The sequence below is a fragment of the Chironomus tepperi genome, unplaced genomic scaffold (genome assembly GCF_022539635.2).
Source record: "Chironomus tepperi strain 1889 unplaced genomic scaffold, CSIRO-AGI_Ctep_v1 contig_85, whole genome shotgun sequence".
NCBI lineage: Eukaryota > Metazoa > Arthropoda > Insecta > Diptera > Chironomidae > Chironomus > Chironomus tepperi.
Genome location: NW_027226207.1, coordinates 7,427,502 through 7,449,059, shown reverse-complemented (window position 1 = coordinate 7,449,059; position 21,558 = coordinate 7,427,502). Strand labels below are relative to the sequence as shown.

Sequence of the window (21,558 nt, the reverse complement as noted above, 5' to 3'; positions counted from 1 at the left end):
GTTATTCTGACCATAAAACCTTATCATATCACCAAATAATTCAACACTCAGCAAAAATTTTCAAAACATTTATAGCAACCATTGCCATATCAAATTAAATCGATAAATCATATTTTTACTTAAATTTCATAACACTGCAAAACTCATTCCAGATTATCCGATCGTCAACAAAAAAAAAAAGTCAACCCAGTAAAGGCAGCACGCTTGTGTAAGTACACAAATTTCAATTATATCATACATCAGCAGAGACATTCAAGTCTCTGGAATGAAACAACTATTATTATCTTGAAAAATATAAAAAAATTATAATTTTAAGTCACAGCAAGATGAAAACGGAGGAGCTGGAAAATATTGAGCCACAAAAGGTAGGATATAAGGTAGGTAGGCACATATTTGTAATGATTTTTTCTCTTTTCTACTTTTGCTGATTCAATAAGTGCTCTTTACATATGTGGGGTGGATTTGTCAGTGATGAGAGGGATGTGGAAGCGGGAGATGCAATCTAGCTGATAAACATGATTCGATTGATCGATCCAAAATCTGAAACAAGACTGCCGTGACTCTATATCCAATCCAACACTAACTCAGATTTACCTTGACCTGGGGTCAGTTTTTTGGCAGATTAATCGAGTTGTGGTGTTCGGGCTAGTATATGAGCTCTTAGAGTCGCCACCAAAAGGTTCCGAATAAAACAAATCGCTTGCCCGAGTAGCAAACTGTACCTGATAGGGGACCGCAACTTTGCTGCATTAACTGCAAGACGCAACTTTGCTGTATTAATGGTAAGACACAAAGTTGCCTTGATGTGCCCCTGATGACAGATTTCGAGCCATTTTCACAGATGAAATTGCGGTTCGTTGCATTGTGCTGCTCTGGTTACTTCTTACTTCCTTGGCTGGGATACATGGGAGAACATTGCTTCGTTTAGAGAACGTCTGTTGACAGCTCTAATTTTTGATAACCTTTGCCAGTTCGGGATATTAAGAACTGTAGTTGCTGCACGGGTTAGTCGATCTGAATTCAGGCACCAAGCTGACATGACTCTAACTTGTTGTCAGATTCGATTTAAATCTGGCATCTTGTCAGTCTTGGAAAGAGGCTGTTGATAGCGACAGTGTAGCATTTGGTATTGGGAATTTGGAAAGGCCAGCTAGCGATAGAGCCAGTTATAGACGTCAACTGAGAGAAGCCATGGATAACAACTGATCTTTATGGCCAGCGAAGTAATTGAGTAACAATCCCCGAATCATTACAGCTCATTGCCAGATTTAATTTGAATCTGGGACCAGGAAGTCATGACTCAGATTAGGTGCCAGATTCTGGATCGATTTCCCTCAACTCGACGTCATTCATTAACATCCCCAATTATTATTATTATATTATTTTTTTTGCAGATATGTACGTCCGTACTCACTACACACAGGCCGTTTCGCATTAATGCGCAAACTCCAACTTGATACTTTTTTTATATTTCTCTTCTTGTTATTTTCCCATATATACATATATACATAGTTCCAACGCAAATTGCCAGATGATTATTTTCAAGTTCAAGGACATATAAGATGTATGTTGTGACTATAGCGCACGTAATGAGTAAATGTAATGGCCACAAATATTATATGAATCAGGCAAGTCTAATTTTTTCTTCTTCACAACTGTATCATCGACTACAGACACACAGAGAATAATATACAGTATAACATTTATGCCTGTATATATTCTGTTTCTTTCTTTACTCTTCATCTATCCACCGGGTTCGGGTAATATTTTGATCGTTTAGGCATACTGTGACTCGAAAAAAATGAAAATATACATAATAATACACATTTTACAGCGGCTTGAAAGCGAGGGTAGACGTACTGTGTGTCGACTCTTCTGTCACTTCTCATTTTTTTATATTTTATTTTAAAAAAATTAAATTTTTTTTTGTTATTTTTAGTTTTGCAAATGTTTTTGTCTTAAAAAAGTCACAAAATTTGTTGTTTTTGGAACAGATTTTCATTGTGTTGATTTTCTGGCTTGTATGGAAAATTTGCTGCGACGCAATAGAAAATAATTGGAAAAAGAAGAAAAATGTTTGTTGTTTTAATGATGAAATTGGCTGAAAGTGATAGTTTAAGACAGTTTAAGACTTGGAAATGTTATTGATTATTGTGAAGAATTATTCAAAATTGTGTTAGGGATTGATTACTTAATGTGCATCTATTGATGTTGTTGTTTCTACACTAAGAGGTGCTAAAGAGTCTCCTAATACATCTCAGAGTGTTTAAGGTATGTATCTTAGGAAAATTTGTTTATTATGCTCTATATAAACTAGAAAATATGATTATTGTTGTATTTCGATCCAAGTGCTATAATGGCATATTCAGGGAGGGGAAGTTGACCCCCTGTTTTGTACAAATTGTTTAATTTGCTAAGGTTTTTCGTGAATTAATCATAAATATCACTCTACCATTCTTCCTCCAAATTGTTTGCAATCCATGCAATTTCAACACTTCTCCTTTTTGGCTACTCTCCTAGCTTATCAAGGCCTCATCCTTGAACTCAACCTTGATACTCAAGGGTAACACTATGGTGTGTATCTTAAAGCTCTTGCATACAATTCTTACAATTCAATCCCCGTATTGAAACCCTTCTTAATGTCAACCTTCTTCGATCAGAATTTGGTAGCAAAGATGAATCACGATAAAATGTAACTGATCGAGAATGATATCACGGAAAATCCCGATTCCGATAGCGAGAAAGCATACTGAACATGGTTTGAGGAACACTAGATATCTATTTTCGCTATTTTCCTAAAATAATTAAATTCATTTTCCAGTTAGAGTAGGATTGGGGCTACTAGTTAGGCTTGAGTATTCCTGAGAAACTACACCCAGATCGATATTTCTTTCAATTTTGTTCAAGGTCCACAATTAATTAAGCATATGTAATGACTAAGTTGAGTGGAATCTGTGGTAATTAATTACTTCGCTGATCAGTTATGAACGATGAACTCCCACAGGAATCGCCTGAAGCTGGCTCTATCGCTGTTTTCCACTTGGAACCTGTGATATCGAGTCATTTATAGACGAATCTGCCTGTACGACATTAAGGCCTTTGTGGCCGAATAGTTTGACAGCAGATGAGATATCAGTATCACTCTTTTGTGAATACTTGGGTTCGATTCCTACTAAAGACCGATTTCTCAATTGTTATGTAGATAGTTGTCGATATATGTCAAGAATTTCCTACAATTCTCACAACATTACGTCATATGACTGGGTCAAAAGAGTTATCCGGGAAAGGTTATTAGGATCGAAACCTTCCTGGATTTAAGATTGGCTAAGGAGGTGGAAATTGACTCCATGACCTTAATATTTTTTATTTTCCTAATAACTCCTATCTAACTTCTCATAAAACTCAAACGTTTAGCCCAAATTCTGAGAAATAATTCAAAATATACTCAGTATCTTACTTCTCAGAAGTGGATTCCCTTAAGGGTAATACCCAATAAGTACCTCAAATTGTAGAATCTCCTCTAGATATCAAGGAATCCAACCAAAAATTCAGTTTCATATTCGGAAAAAAACTGTGACGCATTTTTTTTCATTTATCACTAGAAAAATATTTCATTTCTCAGTTGTTTATTGCCGCTGTGTGTGCCACATCATGCACAAGAAGAAAGGAATTTTTTGTGTTTTTCTTTAAAAAAAATTTGAGGTGCTTTTTTTTGCACATTTCTTATCCACTCGCAAATGTATAATTCGCTACTCTTTTTTATTTCATATCTCATATTCATCCCATATAAAAAGAGAGAGATTCCATCCGTAAAATAAAGGAACAAGAAGCAAAACTGTGCGCGAAGTGTGAAATTCGAAATTGAAAAAAATGGAAAAAAATAATTGTTAAAAAAAAGAGACCACAAAGAACTTTGTTTTAATTCAATTAACAAGAATGTATGAAATGATGATTCAACTTCAAGAACTGGCCGTGATGGACGAAGAAGAACTGAAACGAATGAGGTGAGTTGATGCTTCTTATTGAATAATTTAGTATGAAAAAGTTTAAGTCCAGATAATTATTTTGGACTTGTGTTGCTTCTTGATCGGTTTTTTTGGGCTTGTTTGTCCAATTTGTGATGATTTTGAGTCATTTGAGTGAATATTTAAGTCGATATGGACTTGTTATGGTCCATAGGGTTCCTATCTAAGTGCTGGTAGATGATTCTATCACTAGCCATCATTTAATGGTTCCTATAGTCTAATTACATACTCCATAGGTCTCCTATGAAGTAGTTGGTACCTCTATCTACCACCAGTCATCACTTCCTCAAACCTAAAACCCAACAAAACACTAAAATCAACAAAAATTCTCCAAAAAACCCTCAAAATTCCATCAATTCACAAAATAATCACTTTTCCTGAAGAAAATTCCTCATTCCTTGCTAAATCCCCAACAATTTCAAACCTTTCCACCCGCACGTAAACCGAAAAAATATATTCATCTGAGTAAAAGTACTGCGTAGTATATGAGATAATGTTCTGGAAGGTTGTGGATAATTTCTTTTTATTGATTATTCTTGATGAGATTTGGGGTGTTGGTGGTGGGTTCGGGTGACCTAAGCTGGGTGGTGTTAACTGGAAGCAAATGAGCAGATGTTGAATAAGTTTGGAAATTGGAATATAAGTGGATATTGAAATTCTTTTGTTTTAGGAGTGGAATTAATGAAAATCTTGATTAGAATTTTCTGAGGTCTTGGTTTTGATGGATGTGACTTAATATCGACACCATGCCAGAGCCCTGTCTGTTTTTGGCCAGATTTTGTGTCGATTAAACAGCTTGTGCGGTTCGATTTCGAGAAGTGAGTTTGGTATCGGAACGAGACCCAAACGGGGACCGGGGGCAAAACATAGACCATGACAGAGACCAAGGCAGAGACCATCTCAGAGTCTCAGTCTAAACAAATCTAGAGACCAGGAAGTCTTGAACTTCTTAATATCGACAAAACCCTTAACCTTGAAGAAGTCTTAACCAATAAAATTTAAATTCTATAAAAAATTAACAACAATTTTATTAAAACTACAGCTAAAAGCTTTACCAAGCACGCAATGTGGTTAGATTTTTGACGTCATAAAATTTCCATTTATTTTTTGCTTTTTCTAATTCCTTATGGAACAAAAAAAAAAATATTTTATAAATACTTAAAGGTTAAAGTTTAAAAACTGAAGAATTGTATCTTGGGTGGCTTTTATATCAAAGAGCTTAATAGGTTATATTCTGGTGTCATTCATCTAAACAGGATCTTTTGTATCTTAGGATGTTAATCTTGTTATTTGGTTGCTTAAGGTTAATTGCAGTTGAATATAAATAAGCAGAACTTTGAATGATCCGAATGGACAAAAATAAGTTAGAACTGACTAACTGATCGAAATCAACTGTCATGGTGCCGTCACTACAACTTTGAGTATTATCGTTGATAAGGCGATCTAGTGGTGTCCTAGCGAACAAGCTGTGCTGTTCGAGCTAGTCATTAAATGGGCATTAACTTACTTATTATCTGGTATTAACGTATGCTTGTCTACTCGTATGAATTTTGGTTAGGAGAGCTATTCTGTAGTCAGGATCTTAGACTGGCAAATAATATAAAATTCAAATTTAAAAATGCCATATTTTCATAGAAAAAATGAAAAGTCAATTTTCTCCATAAGAAGAACCTAAATTGCGCATTACCATTTCTACATACATCTCCTCGGAAATTATCAATAGCAATATGATGATGCAATAGCTCATTCCGAATATGATGCAATAATTCACACCAATTTATATCAATTAAAAAGTATAAAAATTCTCATAGGGATGAAAAACTTTTTTTTTTATCTTCTTAATTATCAAGCAAGACACAAAAAAAGAAAATATAAATCATGTCAAATATTTACTTTAAAATGAGTCATAATTCACATGAAATACTTTAGTGCTTATCAGAAGAATTTTTTATTTGTTTCATAATTTTTAAGGAATAAAAATAAAAAGAATATTATACGCAAAATAAACATCAAAGAAGGATTTCATTCATGCGAGAAGGTATTCTCGGAAATGAATGTTTTTATTTTTGTATTTGCCAATTAATATACTTTTTAGCTATGTTTTGTAATTGGCTTGAAATTTCACTTTGGTTGGCTGGGTGGTTGACTTATGGAGTGATATCAAAGCAATTAGGCATTGTAGAGAGCTCTAGTTTGAAGTATTTGGTCTGTGCCAACTTATTATTGACTTATTGATTAGTTTTGTAGCTTAAAACTATGAAAAAATGCTAAAATTATTGATTTTTAAACTAGATATGCAAAAAACACGTGGAATTTTCACTTTCAAATTTTGAAAATATTTCAACCGTTAATTTTCATAATCAAATTGGTCATTATTTGCTGATTTTAAATTGTAAATACAAAATTTGTTAGGTGGCTGATTATGGAGTGAAAACACAGCAATTAAACAGCGTAGAGAGCTCTATTTTGAAGAATTAGGCCTGTTCCATCTTGTAATTGGTGTATTGATTAGTTTTGTAGCTTAATGCTTTTAAAAATGCTTTAATTATCGGTTTTTAAATTAAATATGCAAAAAAACACGTGGAATTTTTCCTTCAAAAATTTGAAATTGTTTGGATCGTTAATTTTCAAATTAAAACTAACCGTTATTTCTTGGTCAAATACTGATCCTCAGCCAACAAATGCGCTGATGTCCCACAATCAACCACAATCAAATTTTATCATTTCTTATGTCATACAGTGTATTTTTCTTACATAATTTTCACATTTTAAACGTGACAGATGGATTGAATATAAGTAGATATATTTTTAAACATTCTCACATGTTTTTTTAAGCCATATAATTAATCGATATACGAGTTAAAGTTGAGGGATTATTGAAGATTAATTACACTAAGCTGATTGGCAACAATGCGATCGACAAGATAAGGTCCATTACAATAATTAATCATATGATTAATATTATTCTATTTTTTTGAATGATTTCAATCAAATTAAATGAGTTATTTGAGGAAATATGTTTTGACATGAATTGTTAGGCTTGTGATGAGACTTCATGATGATTCAGTGACTAGCAATAGTGAGGTTAGACTTAGAATTATGGAAAATTCGTGGAATTTTCATGAAAATTGAGAATTTTTGAAATCTGATAAGCTTGTGTAAAGTCGACTAAATTAAGAAGCTTAACAGTTAGTTGTCATATAAATTCAGCCTACACTTTAACCTTTTGATACTTTTGCAATTTAATGCTATCGATACACTCGTTGCTGTACACATACTTTTGATGTTAATTAAAGGATATAAATAGACATCAAGTACTGAAGGTTGGCAACTTTCAATGATGAAACCCGGAAGGTTGGCCAGATCTAACCCAATTCTACCTCCAGGCCAGAGTTACAGTAGCTTGACCTTCCGGGGATGAATAAATACTTTAACATTTCCAGCCTTTACCAATTTGACATTTCAAAATAATTCCAAAAAGTTTCATATTTCTCTTCATTATTTATTAGAATCTTTTTCCAAAAAAATATCTCGAGTTTCTGAATTTCTCTCGAGGAATGTTGACTTCCTTGTTCTCATAAGCCTATTTTTATGAAAATAAATGCTTGTGACCTTTAACAACTCAAACAAGAAGCGGAAAAAGTGTAGAGAAGAATTTTTAAATAAAAAAGTCCTTTTTTAATCACTCGAGGGCTTCCGAATGAGGATATTAAAATTGTTGGCTTTGAGCTTGCTTTAAGCTTTAGTTTTATGTTTTTAATTTGTAGTTTGATTAATATTGTGATGGTGATGAAGGTCTTCGTAAGGAGGGTGAGGTTGAGACACAAGAGTCTTTGTGATCAATCTGAGCTTAGGATTTAGGTGGGTTCTATGTAGCTGCCCTGACAGGGTCGTGGTGGCGCCGTGAAGGATGATTTCGACCTATCGTACCCCTGAGCTATGAGCATGGTTCCTCCTTTACTCCAGATTGAGCTCATTTGATGTCTAGATCTAATGAATATCCCCAAGTGCCCAGGGTAACCATCAACTGACCTACATACCTAACGATGCCATATGACGTCATTAGAAATTTTCGACATTATTCTCTTCCAAATCTCAGAAAATTAATCAATTTTTCGCCAAGAAAATGAAAACTCCCCCAAATTTCTCTCTCGATACACGCCTTTCAGTATTCATATGGCATCTCTTAACCCATCAATCATGAGCAAAATCATGGAAATCCCCACAACATGAGCAATCGTTATCGATTTTTGGATTGTTCTGCAAATTTCCCTCTTGTTCCATTTCTCAAGAAACAAAAAACAAAACTTTAAAGGTAGTATTAACTTTCTTCTTATTGCACTTAACATTTTTACTACATATCCATAAAGTAGGCTAGTAATTACGTAAATATGATGGGGAATCAGAGGTGGAATTAGATTGTTGGTTTAGTTTTTAAAGGTGTAGTTAGTTGGGCATCAAATTTTGATCGGATATGACCCGATCCGGGGTAAAGAAAGGATTTCTGGGTCAACTCTGGTTAATGTGGAATGCTTGATCGTACGGAAAGTTCCGCATAGTTGTAATTGCTAGGGTCTTTTGACAACGTGTTCAAAACTATGCAAACCACTTGGAAAACGTATAACTCGTTATCTGGGTACACCCTTGTTCTACCTTATCCCCCTTGTCATGTCTTAGCCTCCTTGTCTTGTCTTAATCCCTTTGCCATGTCTTAATTCTTTTGTCCAGTTTTAACTCCTTTGTTCTGCCTTAACCCCTTGTCCTACTTTAATTCTTAACCCTGCATTGACCTCCAATCCTAGTTACCTTGCCTTGCTTTTACTCAATTCCCACGCCTTAACCTCCTTTCTCTGCCTTAACCTCCTTGTCATGAATTAATCCCTTTACCCTAGTTTAGCTCCTTGCCCTGCCTTGATCGCCTTACCTTTGTATAGCTCTAGGTCTGCCTTGACCCTATTCCCATGCCTTGACCCCATTCCCATGCCATAACCCCTTTGGTCTACCTCAACTCCCACTTTCTCCCTAACTATGCCCTGTCTATGCCAATGTGCAGAGAATATGAAACTAAATACACAAGAAAGCGAATGATGAAACTAATTGAAATATAATAAAGGAACTGAAGTACAGAACAATAATTTTTTCACATTAAATAATTCTTGGAAAATCCCACTTTCAGTTTTAGTCAGCCATAATGAACGTTTTGAAGATACAATGAAACCATTAGTGATGTTTGATTCAATGGAAAAATTTTCTTGGTATACAGCACTTTAGAATGAAAATGAAGCAATTAGTGCAAATCCCTGTGCTGCACATGAACAAAATTAATCGATAATTTTACCTGAAAACATTTAAAGGTTATCCACAGATTAATTGATACTTGATAATATTAAATTTATCCTCATTTTGTGCTGTGACTTAATCTTTTTGTCCTTTTGACCGTTCTCATGTTAATGGCTATTTAATTTAGTCATATAAACAAATAAAGCCATACAAGTTTTTTTTGGCAAGAGAATCGGAAATAACAAAGTCGTAGTCGCGTTTAGTCATCAAAATAAATATCAATTTAGAAAGTATTTCTGGTTTCGTCCAGTAAAAAAATACGGATAGACTTTGGGCTAAAAATAAATTATTTGCATATGCAAGCTCATTATCATCCCCAAAATTTATCGATTTAAATGTGTCGTTGATATTTGTTGAAAATTTTTGTTCTGAATATTCTAGATGATTCATATGATAAATGATTCATGATATGTTATTTTGGTAGACTTTATGGAGTTGATTGTTGTGTAGGTTGTGAAATCTGAAATCAAAATTGATCAATTAAGTGATAAAATGATGGAAAATTGACACTTTTTCAATTAATTTGTGGATTATAAACATTTTATTGCGATGATTTGACATTTAATAGCAATTACTGATCTAACGGACTTTTGAAATTCAAATTTGTTGTTTAATGTAGTTTCATTCCCTTTTTGTTTACAATAATATTTCAAAGAATGTATTTAATTAAATTTATCAGTTTCTGTGAATTAAATAACAAATCACTAACTAAATTCAGTAAGTATCAATCTCAGATAATCAATATTAACCAAATTAATTACCAATTTGTCTTTTAAAAGTACAAATATTGACAATCAGATTAAATTCAAATAAAAATTTACAAAAATTCTAACAAAATCAAGCAAAAAATCATTAAAACTAATTAAAATTCCACTTAACTTCCCGTTAGCAATAAGATAAAAGATCAAGATAGCTTGAAAGGCAAATAATAAACTACATTCACATACTTCCTCGACTAATATTAATGATCAATTTTATTAATCATTCATTAGATTAAATATGTGTAGATCTATTGATAATTAAACATTGCAATATATTTCCATACTCATTTTCCTTGGTATTCATTCCTCATTATACTGTAAATTGTACTACAATTCCTTAATTATTTACAAAGACTTGAATGACTGAATATTCATCAAATGAATGATTATTTAATAGAATCTCATATGAAATATTAACTATAATACAAAAAAATTGTGAATTTCACCATTAATATGATATAAGAGATATATGAAAGCTCGCACGTGACACTCGGGACAGAAGTCAATTAATCAAACGATTATAGCTTCAATTTCCCAGAAATTTTGAGTATAAAATATTCAATAACATCAATTTAAAGTCCATTATCGATATGTTAAGCATTTAATATTGTTCAATATTGTTGATTTTATCATATATTTTAATAGTTAAGAGGCAATTAATTGATCTTTAATTAGATTATGTATACATATGTATTGGTGCACGATGCCCTATACCCAGTCACGCGAAATGTGTTTAATATTATTGACTGTTGCATTTCATAGGCTTAGACTTCAACTCATTTAGAGTTTATTAGCTCAGAAATCTGTTAGGTACACTATACCTCAACATACCAGAGTACCGCAGCACACAGGTTACCCACCTCTGTCCAAGATCAATAACTACTTACTTCCTTGCACACGAGAGCCCATTGCCGCGCGGAAAGAATGTCTAAAGACAGCTCTATCCTTCGATACCTTCTACCAGTTCGGGATATTAAGGACTCTAGCGTCATTTTCATCCAATTCAAGAATTCTTCGGTCCAAGGTCAATAATTTCCATCAATTTTTCTATCCAATATCTCAAAAATCAATCAAAATTCAACTTTTTCCTCGTTATGAAAAGCAATTTAATGAACCTTAAATTTGGCACCCGTCCATATGTGACAAAAATATACTGTCGAGTGCCAATAATTTTCCATACACAAAATCCATCTTTCCATCCGTCAAAGGCTCCATCATTAGTTACATAACGACTCAGAATAGAATTACAATATAGTAAAATAATTGATTTACGTCAGAAACCAGAACAGATATCATAGATATACTTTGTAATTACTGCAATATTGTAAGCACATGCCATATGGGATGTAAATAAATCTTTTAATGTGTATATCTAATTTATTTAAGCAACAAGATGAATTTCTATATGAATATTAATTTCACAATAATGAGCAAATGTGATGTAAATGGCAGCCATTTTGACAGAGTTTTTTTTAAATTAAAAGAAGAATTTTTTTTTTGTTCGTTCTGCTTGAAAAGTTTTGAATGTAATTTAATCCATACAGAAATATCTTCCATAAGCCCTAAGACTTGTTCATATGAATTATCATCAATATCGATTTTTAATTGAATTAAATTTTTAATTATCATCCAGTCCTTCAAACTTTATTTCCTCACACCCCGCTTCACATCGACACACATAAATCTTAAAATATATATACATATATGTGCAATTGCACATCGAGATATCTCTTCGACGCAAATGCAATTATATATATTTTTTTCCTATGCAAGTCAAAGTGAGATAGCATGACACGCGATGGGATGGGATGATCGGGTGTGGAAAATTCCAGTGCACTTTTGGCATTGAAAAATTGGCTGAGCTAAAATGAACACGAAAATATTCACCTTGATCTTGAATGTTTTTTTGTTTGTGCTGTTGTTTTCATTCATTCTTGTTCGTCACGACATGCTGAACAATATTTGGTCTTTTTCAAATTAATGACAGGAGAATTGCTGTAAAATTATTGATTTTTATACAGAAATAACAAACTTTAACTGTTTTAGAGATTTTGAATTTCAAAAAACCTCGTGGTTAAGATTTTCTCACTTCGAAAAGTAAAATTCAAATCAAAACCATATAATCCAACATCAAGTTTGACTGTTTTGCAAATTAGAAGCAAAAAAGTGGCAAAAATCGACAACGCAGCCTTTGAAACTCAAATTCTCAGCTGTTCCACAGAAATTAAACATCATAATTATAGTATTATGCAACAATGCTCTAACCATCTCTAAATATAACTTTTAATGTACTTCAACTTTCAAATTTTCCTTTGATGTATCCATTCTCATTGCGTGTCATGTAAGAAGAGGTCTTGAAAAACAAGCTTAACAAGATGTTTTCTTACGGATATGGATGAGAATAATATTCATTTTTTTCTCGTTCTCATTCTCATTGTGCTTGAGTCTCACTACAGGAACCCCAAGCAAGTAATCATCAAAGCATGAAGAAATATTGTGAAAAATCGAAAATAGAATGAAGTTACATAATGAAAATTCCATTAATCATCTTTTTTTTTCACTCCCATGTTTGTTGTGCTTGTTGAACCCCGTCATTTATGTACTCTATCTACGTACACATCAACAAGATACACACATACATGTGCGAATTTGCAAAAGTCCCATATGTCAATTATCCCCCCAATCCCATCTGCTATTAACCTTGAAAAAAATATACTTTATATACTAAATATTTCGTCCACATAACAATTTAACTCTTGTGTTCTTGTTTTTTATGCCTGTACTTTTTTTTTGTTGTTGTCCATTGATTTTCTACTTTTTTTTTCTTTTTGGTACCGGGAGCAATCAAAACAATTGAATGATGAAGTCAAATTGAATGACGGAATGGCAACAGAACATTAATTTATTCTTCTTCTTTCTTTTTTTCCATTCGCTTATTCGTCTTTGTACTTTTAATAATATTTGTTACATAACAGTTTGGGGGTTCTGGATGGCCGTGAACTTGAGGAATATTGTTGAGCTGTGTGAAGGCTATGTGGATGTGTATGAAGTAGTGTGGGGGTTATATGGAATGGTTTTTGTGGATGAGTGAAGTGATTTTGAGATTGAATTGGTTTTAAGTTGGCTGTTGGCAGGGGCTTAGCCGATTATTAAGTAATTAGTGTTATTCGATGTCCTTAGATTCAGCAATTGCTTGAGATAAGGTTGATATCTGCATGATTATTGATCCGGACATTTCTAATTGACAATATTAAGTAGGTCAAGAGAATCTGAAGCTTAAAATACTTCGTAGAATTAGATTGTACCAGATTTTAGGTTATAATCTACTATTTTAGGTTATAACCTACTATTTTAGGTTAAAATCTACTATTCTAGTGTATACACTACTGTTTAAGAATATAGCTTACTACTCTACCAAGAATCTTCCTAAAAAAAATAAGATAATACATCATCTCATCCAATATTCTGATCTATATGACCCCTAACATCACATCCAAAAAGTACACATCATACGTCACTCTACATCAGAACTTCTCCATCTCCATTAATACAGTTGTACATAATAAAAACTCGTATATATATATAAATACATATTCCCAGAGGAACATTCCGAAGTCAAATTGTGTTGACATTGAAAAGATCAAGGAGCATTTTTGTTGTTTGCCGAATCACCAAGGCAATAATGTGAATAATTTTTTCTGTATTTCTTACCTCAACTTTAATTTTGTATTTTGTGAATCGTTAAAGTTAATAAAAGAAATTGCATTGTTTTGTTTATCATGCAAAAAGTTGAGTAATCAAAACTTTTTTTTTTGTTGTTTCTCGCCAATTCTTCTTTTCAATTCTTTTAAATTTAATGATAATACTAATGAAACATGCTGATGAATACAATCATAGTTGCTATACTCTTATTGCATTTGTATGAAGACTTGGTGGTAGGGAATTGTGGATTTTGAGGTTAGGGATAAGGCGCTGTTGGATTAGATTGGGATTGTGATTAGTTTGGAGTAACGGAAACTTAAGGGCAGCTATGATGGGTTGATAAAGGTTTCTAACAATATATGAATCGGTACCCGACACCGTAAACCCTATACAGATTTTGAGGTTAGGGATAAGGCGCTGTTGTGTCAGATTCGGATGGTGATTAGTGACGGATATTGGACATTCTGGGCATATTGACAGCTATGATGTGCTTATATAGGCGTCATACTAAATAGGAATCGGTCTCCGTTACCCTGTACCCAGCCACCCAAACCGCCTTCAATACCAAACCAAGAAAATTCTGAAAAACAAAAGAAAAAGCAACAGAAAACCTAAGTATATAGGTAATTAACATTCTACAACATTTGCGTGATGTCAGATTTAATTTTTTTTATATATATTCTATTTATTTCATCTGCAAAAAAGGCACAGATGATGTGTAAATATTTCTTTTGTATACACGATCTCATTCCACATATTAGATCAGTGAAAGGAAGAAAAAAGAAGCAAAAAGAAGTGGAATGAAACACTTGGATAGTTAAGAAAGAATTTGATAGCTCTTTGGATGGAGGAGAAAATGAAGCAGTCGAGCATAAATTGAAGAAGGAAACAACCAGCGATGAACTTGATTATGTAATATTAGCATGAAAACATACAATAAATGTATATATAGCGTGCTGAGGCATTAAGATGAAAAAGAAGAATTTCATAGCAATTTAATTCTGAATGTTGCTGATTTTTTTAAGAGATTTAAATAGGAATTTTGATCACTTTGGATGTGATTTGATTAGCATGAATTATTGATGATTGCGTAATCAACCTGTGTCAAGTTCCTTATTGTGTGAATTAATTTTTGGTTGATGTTCACGGTAAATTATTGAAATTTAAAGCTTTTTGTTTGATATTTGGACTTTGTTTCGGGATCATTTGATTGATTTGTTTGGATGTTTGGATGTATTCAGGAGCTAGTTGGATGGATTATTGGAAAATTCCATTGAAGTTTGAATATTTGATTGGAAATTCTATTAAATTTTGAACAATTGACTAGAAATTCTATCAAATTTGTTTGTTTTAATACTTTTGAGAATATAACAGCTATTTAATATTTGAATTGTATTTGCAATTGAAGTTAGTTGATTTTCCCCTTCATAGTTGCAAACCCTTTTCTTAGAAATATTTAGTTTGTTTTGAATCGTCAAATAATAAACATTTGTTTGTTAAAATCAACTTCATTGCTCTTAAGCTGTGTATTAGATAAGATTACAGTTCTGTCTGCTAGTTCACAGCAGATTCAACAAGTTTAAATACTGAATTAAGTGAGGAATTTTATGAGTTTAGTTGAATATTTCAATCACTAAGTTTCTAAATTGTTTGATTCTAACTAAACTGAGTTTCAAGATCCAGTTGGTCTGGTTTGTGATCAAGATTGCAATCTTACTTACTTCAGTAACTGTACAGATCAGTTTAGATTTATGGCTGTCATTAGATACTGTAGGAAGTTGATTCTATCGCTTCTAAGAGCTTCTTTGATGCTCACAACTTCTTCTGTAAGTCAAATTACATAAGAATTCCTGGATTTGATGTGTAGAAAAAACGCTAAAGTTAACTAGTTAAACTAGCAGAAATTCTCGAAGGTTAGAGCCGATTTTTATCTACCGTTTTCTTCATGCGGCAATGGGCCTCATGAGCCTCAGCCCTAGAAGTAAAAAGAAATGAGTGAATCAAATTATAACCAAATCCTCAAAACTTCAAACTCTTTCAATTCAACCATCCAACTTTCCATAAAGAAAATCAAATCCAGTAATTCAATCTTCTCTACTTCACTCCAGAACATCACAAAATTTGCAATTCTTAAATTTCAAATTCGCTTTTGCCTTCTTCAACATTTGATTTCTTTTTTCTTCTCATTTACTTTTATTTCAACTTTTTCTTTCATTTCATTTCATTTTTTTCTTTTATACATTCATACTCATTTAAAGTTTTACTTTTTTTATTTTGCACATTATGTTCGTACAGAACAGGACAAGAAGAAAAATTTTAAAATTAAGCAAGAAGAAATCAGCAAAGAATGATTTTTATATAGTAAGCATACAGTTGTTCTGAGGAGGTATATCTTCTTGACTTTATTGTTGCTGTTTCGCATTAGTTCTCCCGCATTTGACTTGACTTGTTTCGTTCTCTTTCGTTCTTATTCATTTTTTTTTCATAAATATTCTGGATGGAATTAGACATGACTCCAGGTTTAGTTTGCTGTGTGGCTGTGTGTGTGTATGTAATGATGATGATGATGCGAATATGTAATCGCAATGAGGTTGTACAATTTGCCTTTCTCGCTCTTAATTCTGTGAATATTATGCTTTGAGGTGGATTGGATGTTAGGTAATGATGTGGTGTAGGGTTGTCGGATTCTAAATTGAATATCTTAGTTACGTGTAAGGCTTATAACTCTACAAAGTATAATTTGTGATTTTGGCACCTAAATGTCTGTTTGGTGTCTAATTTGCACTAATCCTTGATTATGGCTAGTCAACACTACTGCTTTTTGCCTATTTGACATTTGGAATTGATAACCCTAGTATATATGACTAGCATATGATACCTTAGTATACATGATAACCTCTAACATGAGTTCTGGATATAGCAATCTAAACCAAGACTCCAGGAACCTTCAACCCCCAATACAAATTCAATTCCATATCATAATTAGCCTACATTCCCAAAACATCTAATTTCCCACCGTCCCAAAACACCCAAAACAATCCTCTCGACATAAATTTCATGTACAATTTATTTAACACAATGTAGATGAAGAAATATGAAATGAAGGAGGGAACATGTTCATGTAAATGGCAAGTGGAAAACTTCCAAGGTCACTTTTAAAAAGCAAATAAGAGATAGGAATGAGAGGTGGGAATTATTTGTCATAAATGTCATATGAATTATTATGTCACTGTGTTGTCTATAGAGATGGTTATTGATTAGTGTCATATGGTGATGATGTGGCGGATCAGCTAATGGGGAATTGGAAAATGGGAACGTGATTGAAGGTTAAGGTGTAGAGCATACTAGTTAGTATACTAGCTAGTGTAGTAGATGATACTAGTTAAATTAGTATAGGATACTACTTAGTATGCTTTAGTATACTACTTAGTATGTTTTAGTATACTACTTAGTATACTTTAGTATACTACTTAGTATGCTTCAGTATACTACTTAGTATGCTTTAGGATACTACTTAGTATGCTTTAGTATACTACTTAGTATGCTTCAGTATACTACTTAGTATGCTTTAGGATACTACTTAGTATGCTTTAGTATACTACTTAGTATGTTTTAGTATACTACTTAGTATACTTTAGTATACTACTTAGTATGCTTCAGTATACTACTTAGTATGCTTTAGGATACTACTTAGTATGCTTTAGGATACTACTTAGTATGCTTTAGTATACTACTTAGTATGCTATAGGATACTACTTAGTATGGTATATCCATCCTACCACACCACACTAAATGCTAATCACTACAACTCTAATAACCATCTTTAAATCATCAATCTTAAGTCATTCCCGCAATAATCACGTTACAACTTGTTAAAGTATCCAAACAAGCTGTGCTAAAAATAATTATTTTTCATCCATCATCAAAATTTATCTGTAGACGAATCCCTCCTCCCGAAAATTTTTCTTACTTTACATCTTTAGCCATTCAACAGAAGAGAAAAAGTCTATAATAAAAAATAATATACAATTGAAATAAGAGAAAAAGAAAGTAGATCATAAATGTGATGTTCCGGAAAATCATTTCTGTCATTTGGCATTTCTAGTTCTTCCTATTCATTCGTTTTACATTTTCATATTGATTGTTGGTTTGAAGAAAGGCTGAAAAAACATCACACAGAGATTTTTCAGAAGCCAAAAAGCATGACGTCATTTGGTTGTTTTGTTAGTGAATATAGTCATACTTGGCACAGGATTTATGCAAGTATATCGTGTAATTTTCATGTTGGGGATGTTCTAAAGTGACGTCTATGAATGCAAAAATCAATATTTTCTGACAATTGTCATTCAAAAATAATCTGACCGTTATTTTTCAAATATTTATTGACCGTTATTCAACGTAAACCTTGAAAAATCTCAAAAACTGCATTGACGTCACATCCAATCATTAAAATTACATCAGAAAACCCCCTAAAAGTGCCAACCTGCACTCATACATGCACACAATAATATCGACAGAACAAAAAAAAAATCCTTTCAGTTGCCAACACAGCAACTATCTGCATAGCATGCAATACAAATACATCACAGTAGGAAGCATAAAAAAAATCGATAATAATTCTATACATAAAGTACGATGTAAAATAGGAAGTAAGCATATCAACACAGTGTAAAATGCAATCATCCCACTGCCCCACATTACTTCTCTCTCTCTCTCTCTCTCTCTCTCTCTCTCTCTCTCTCTCTCTCTCTCTCTCTCTCGCTCGTTGTAGTCAACATCATTATTATTTCATACATCACATCAACTAGGGATGAAAATAATATGAAATTATTCCCCATACATCCACAAAAGTTTTACTACTCTTTTACATTTATGTCACTATATTAGAGTTGCATCATCCATCCATCCTGCTCTTTTTGGGTATGATGGATGGAGTGTTGTGATGTGGGATGAGTGATAGCAAGGCTGAAAGTGAAGAAGTTCTCATTTGTGAACCTTTTTTAAAATTAATATTGATAATGATTTTTTGTGGATGGTTGATGAATTGATGGTGGTTTTGTTAGGTGGGGTGAGGGATTGGATTGAAGATTGAGGGTTATATGATGGTTTTGTATTGTAGAAATTGTAGGATGCAAGGAGAAAAGTTGGATGATATTTAATCATAAAGCTTTAGCGTGTCGTTGTAAGTAGTGTAGTTGATCCTTTGGGACACCTCGATTGCTATTTTGAACGATATGCAATAGCAAGTTTCGTTTTTTGATGTGAAAATTGATCTTGGAAAGAACACAGCCAGGTCAAAATTTTACAGAATTTTCATAAAATTCCTTTCCGGGAACTAACAAGTCATAGTGTCATCTGAACAATTTTATCCTTTTGACATTTTGTCGCCCACACGATGAAGTAATAGCAATGTTTAATCAGCTACATAATGCCATTTAGGATTGTTTCTGAATATAAATTCAAAAAAGGAAGCAAAAAAGACATTTTTTATTTGGAACGAAAAGCCTTCATTACCATTTTCTTAGGATTCGAACCTTAAATTTACAGAATTTCGTTATTACTGCCAAATTCTCATTAATTTATGATATTTCTTGACTGCAATATTCCAATTTAAGTTCCACTTTAAACCCTCCCACATCAATGCACATCAAAGACATCTCCAACCTTCAATTTAAATCCATACTCATCTTCATGTAATATCTGACATCATAATTTGTAAATTGCTGCATGACATAACCTTCTTCCTCGCCATACCTCATCTATACTTTCATAATTCACCGTGAATTTTTATCATCCTGAGTAGGACGATGGAAGTGATCGCAATAAGGCAAAGAAAATTAATTTCTATTTATTTCCTCGTTTATGCGGATAAAAAATATTGAAATGAAAATAGATTCTTCATTCTTGGATGTAATATGCTGGCAAACACATTATCATGATCCGATATTTACATCCTTTATTGATGATGTTGTTATTATTTTGCAACTTAATTGTTTATTGGCTCGTCAAAATTTTTATATGCTTGTGACGTAGGTTAGAAATAAGGCAAAGATATTCAATTAAGATAGAGATTAGTGAGTTAAGTTACGGATGTGAAGCAAATCGGGTGAGAAAAATTGATTAAATTTAATTAAATTAAAAATTAGTTGAAAATTGAAGGTTTTAGTTTATATTGACGATTTTGTAGAAATTAGAATTAAAATGAAAATGACTTGATTAAGTGATGTGGTTAAGGAATCGTAAACTTCAGTTTGATGATATCAGAAGGTTAAGGGTTCGAAACCCAAAGTGGCATTATTTGAATGATATGTGAGTACAATTCGGATGGACCATCTTTTTTGTTGAAAATTTAAATTTTAAATACATGAACTAAGTCTATTCAAAAAATTTGGGTTGTCAAGTTCAGATCTTGATTCTTTGGATTAATGATGTCTTGTCCTCATATTGCTTAGTAGCTTGACTAATGCTAGACACAGCATCATCGCTAGAGTACTGCTAGGTCGCTGTGTTGATGGCAAATGTCAATATGATGCAAAATTGCTCTGATGGTATTGTTGCTGCTGTTCATAATGCATATTTGGCTGCACAAAAGAAGACTTGCAGTATTGCGCGGTTCGGGCTAAATGTTAGTTTCAAGCAAGTTCTTTGCTATTCCTTATGAGTTAATCTTGGCTATACGCTTGCTTAAAGCATCCTGTTTAACGAATTAGTAACCAAAACTCAAAATTACAGTCTTAATTCCCTCGATTCCACTAAACTCTAACCCCGCCTAACCCCATCATACCAAAATTCACCAAAATATAATAAATAAAAATATTATTATTCAATTCCAATATCCAAAAAGGACAATTTTTAAGGCTTTATTTCCTTAATCTTTTCCTTTTCATCTACGCCATTTTTACCCTTGGGTGGACTCCTTCCTCCCTTTTGTGTCTTCTTTTATATTTCAATATCAAAAAATTGTATATTTCAAAATCACAATTCTATTCAAATTGCCATCAAATTATTATTACTTTTTTTTTTATTCTTATGATATGACAATAAGTTGAAAAGAAAGAAGGGAACTTGTATTGTTGAAGGAAAATTCATGGAAAATACAACAACAGTGAGTAACATAGGAAGAGGCTGAAAAAAATTTCTGTGGGTTGAATTCGATAGAAAAAGAGAATTGAAGAATGTAAACATAGATTCATGCATATGAATAAAAATAAGTTGGGAAGTTACTTGGGTTGAGGTAGTTAGAGCGCATTTTTGGGGGATTTGTTACTTATGGTTTGGGAGTTTTTGTTGATGAACTTAAGTTAAGTCTAAAAATTTCAACCGATTGAAGAAAAATTAGTAAATTTTAATAAGTTCTGCTTGTTGGTTAAGCAAAAATTGAAATTCTAACCTCAAAATTGTTCAAGACTACTTCAGAGTCAAATTAAATTGTAGAATTAATGAATATTAAAATTCTAAGAAATATTTTCAGAATGCTGGAGGATAAGTTAATGTTATTTAGATTTTAACCTAAACATTCCAAAACATAACCTCAAAAAAGATAAAAATTGTTTAAAATATCATGCAGTTGACCTAATGTCATGAATTTCTTGAAATTCCACTTTACTCTGATCAATTTTACTATCCAAACTTCCAAGAATCAATAACATAACCTCAAAAAATTCTCAAAATAAACAATCAAAATAATCCCAAAAAACATAACCTACAAAAAAATGACATTTCCAAAGAGT

General features: G+C 32.5%; 1 long non-coding RNA gene across 1 annotated transcript in view; it reads left to right on the top strand.

The window, feature by feature from the left end:
- Positions 1-1,827: 1,827 nt before the first annotated feature.
- LOC139086227 (uncharacterized) overlaps positions 1,828-21,558 on the top strand; it is a 64,911-nt gene continuing 45,180 nt past the window's right edge. The window contains exons 1-2 of the long non-coding RNA XR_011543989.1: positions 1,828-2,271; positions 3,795-4,004. This is a non-coding gene — a long non-coding RNA (uncharacterized lncRNA). The remainder of the gene's footprint in view (positions 2,272-3,794; positions 4,005-21,558) is intronic.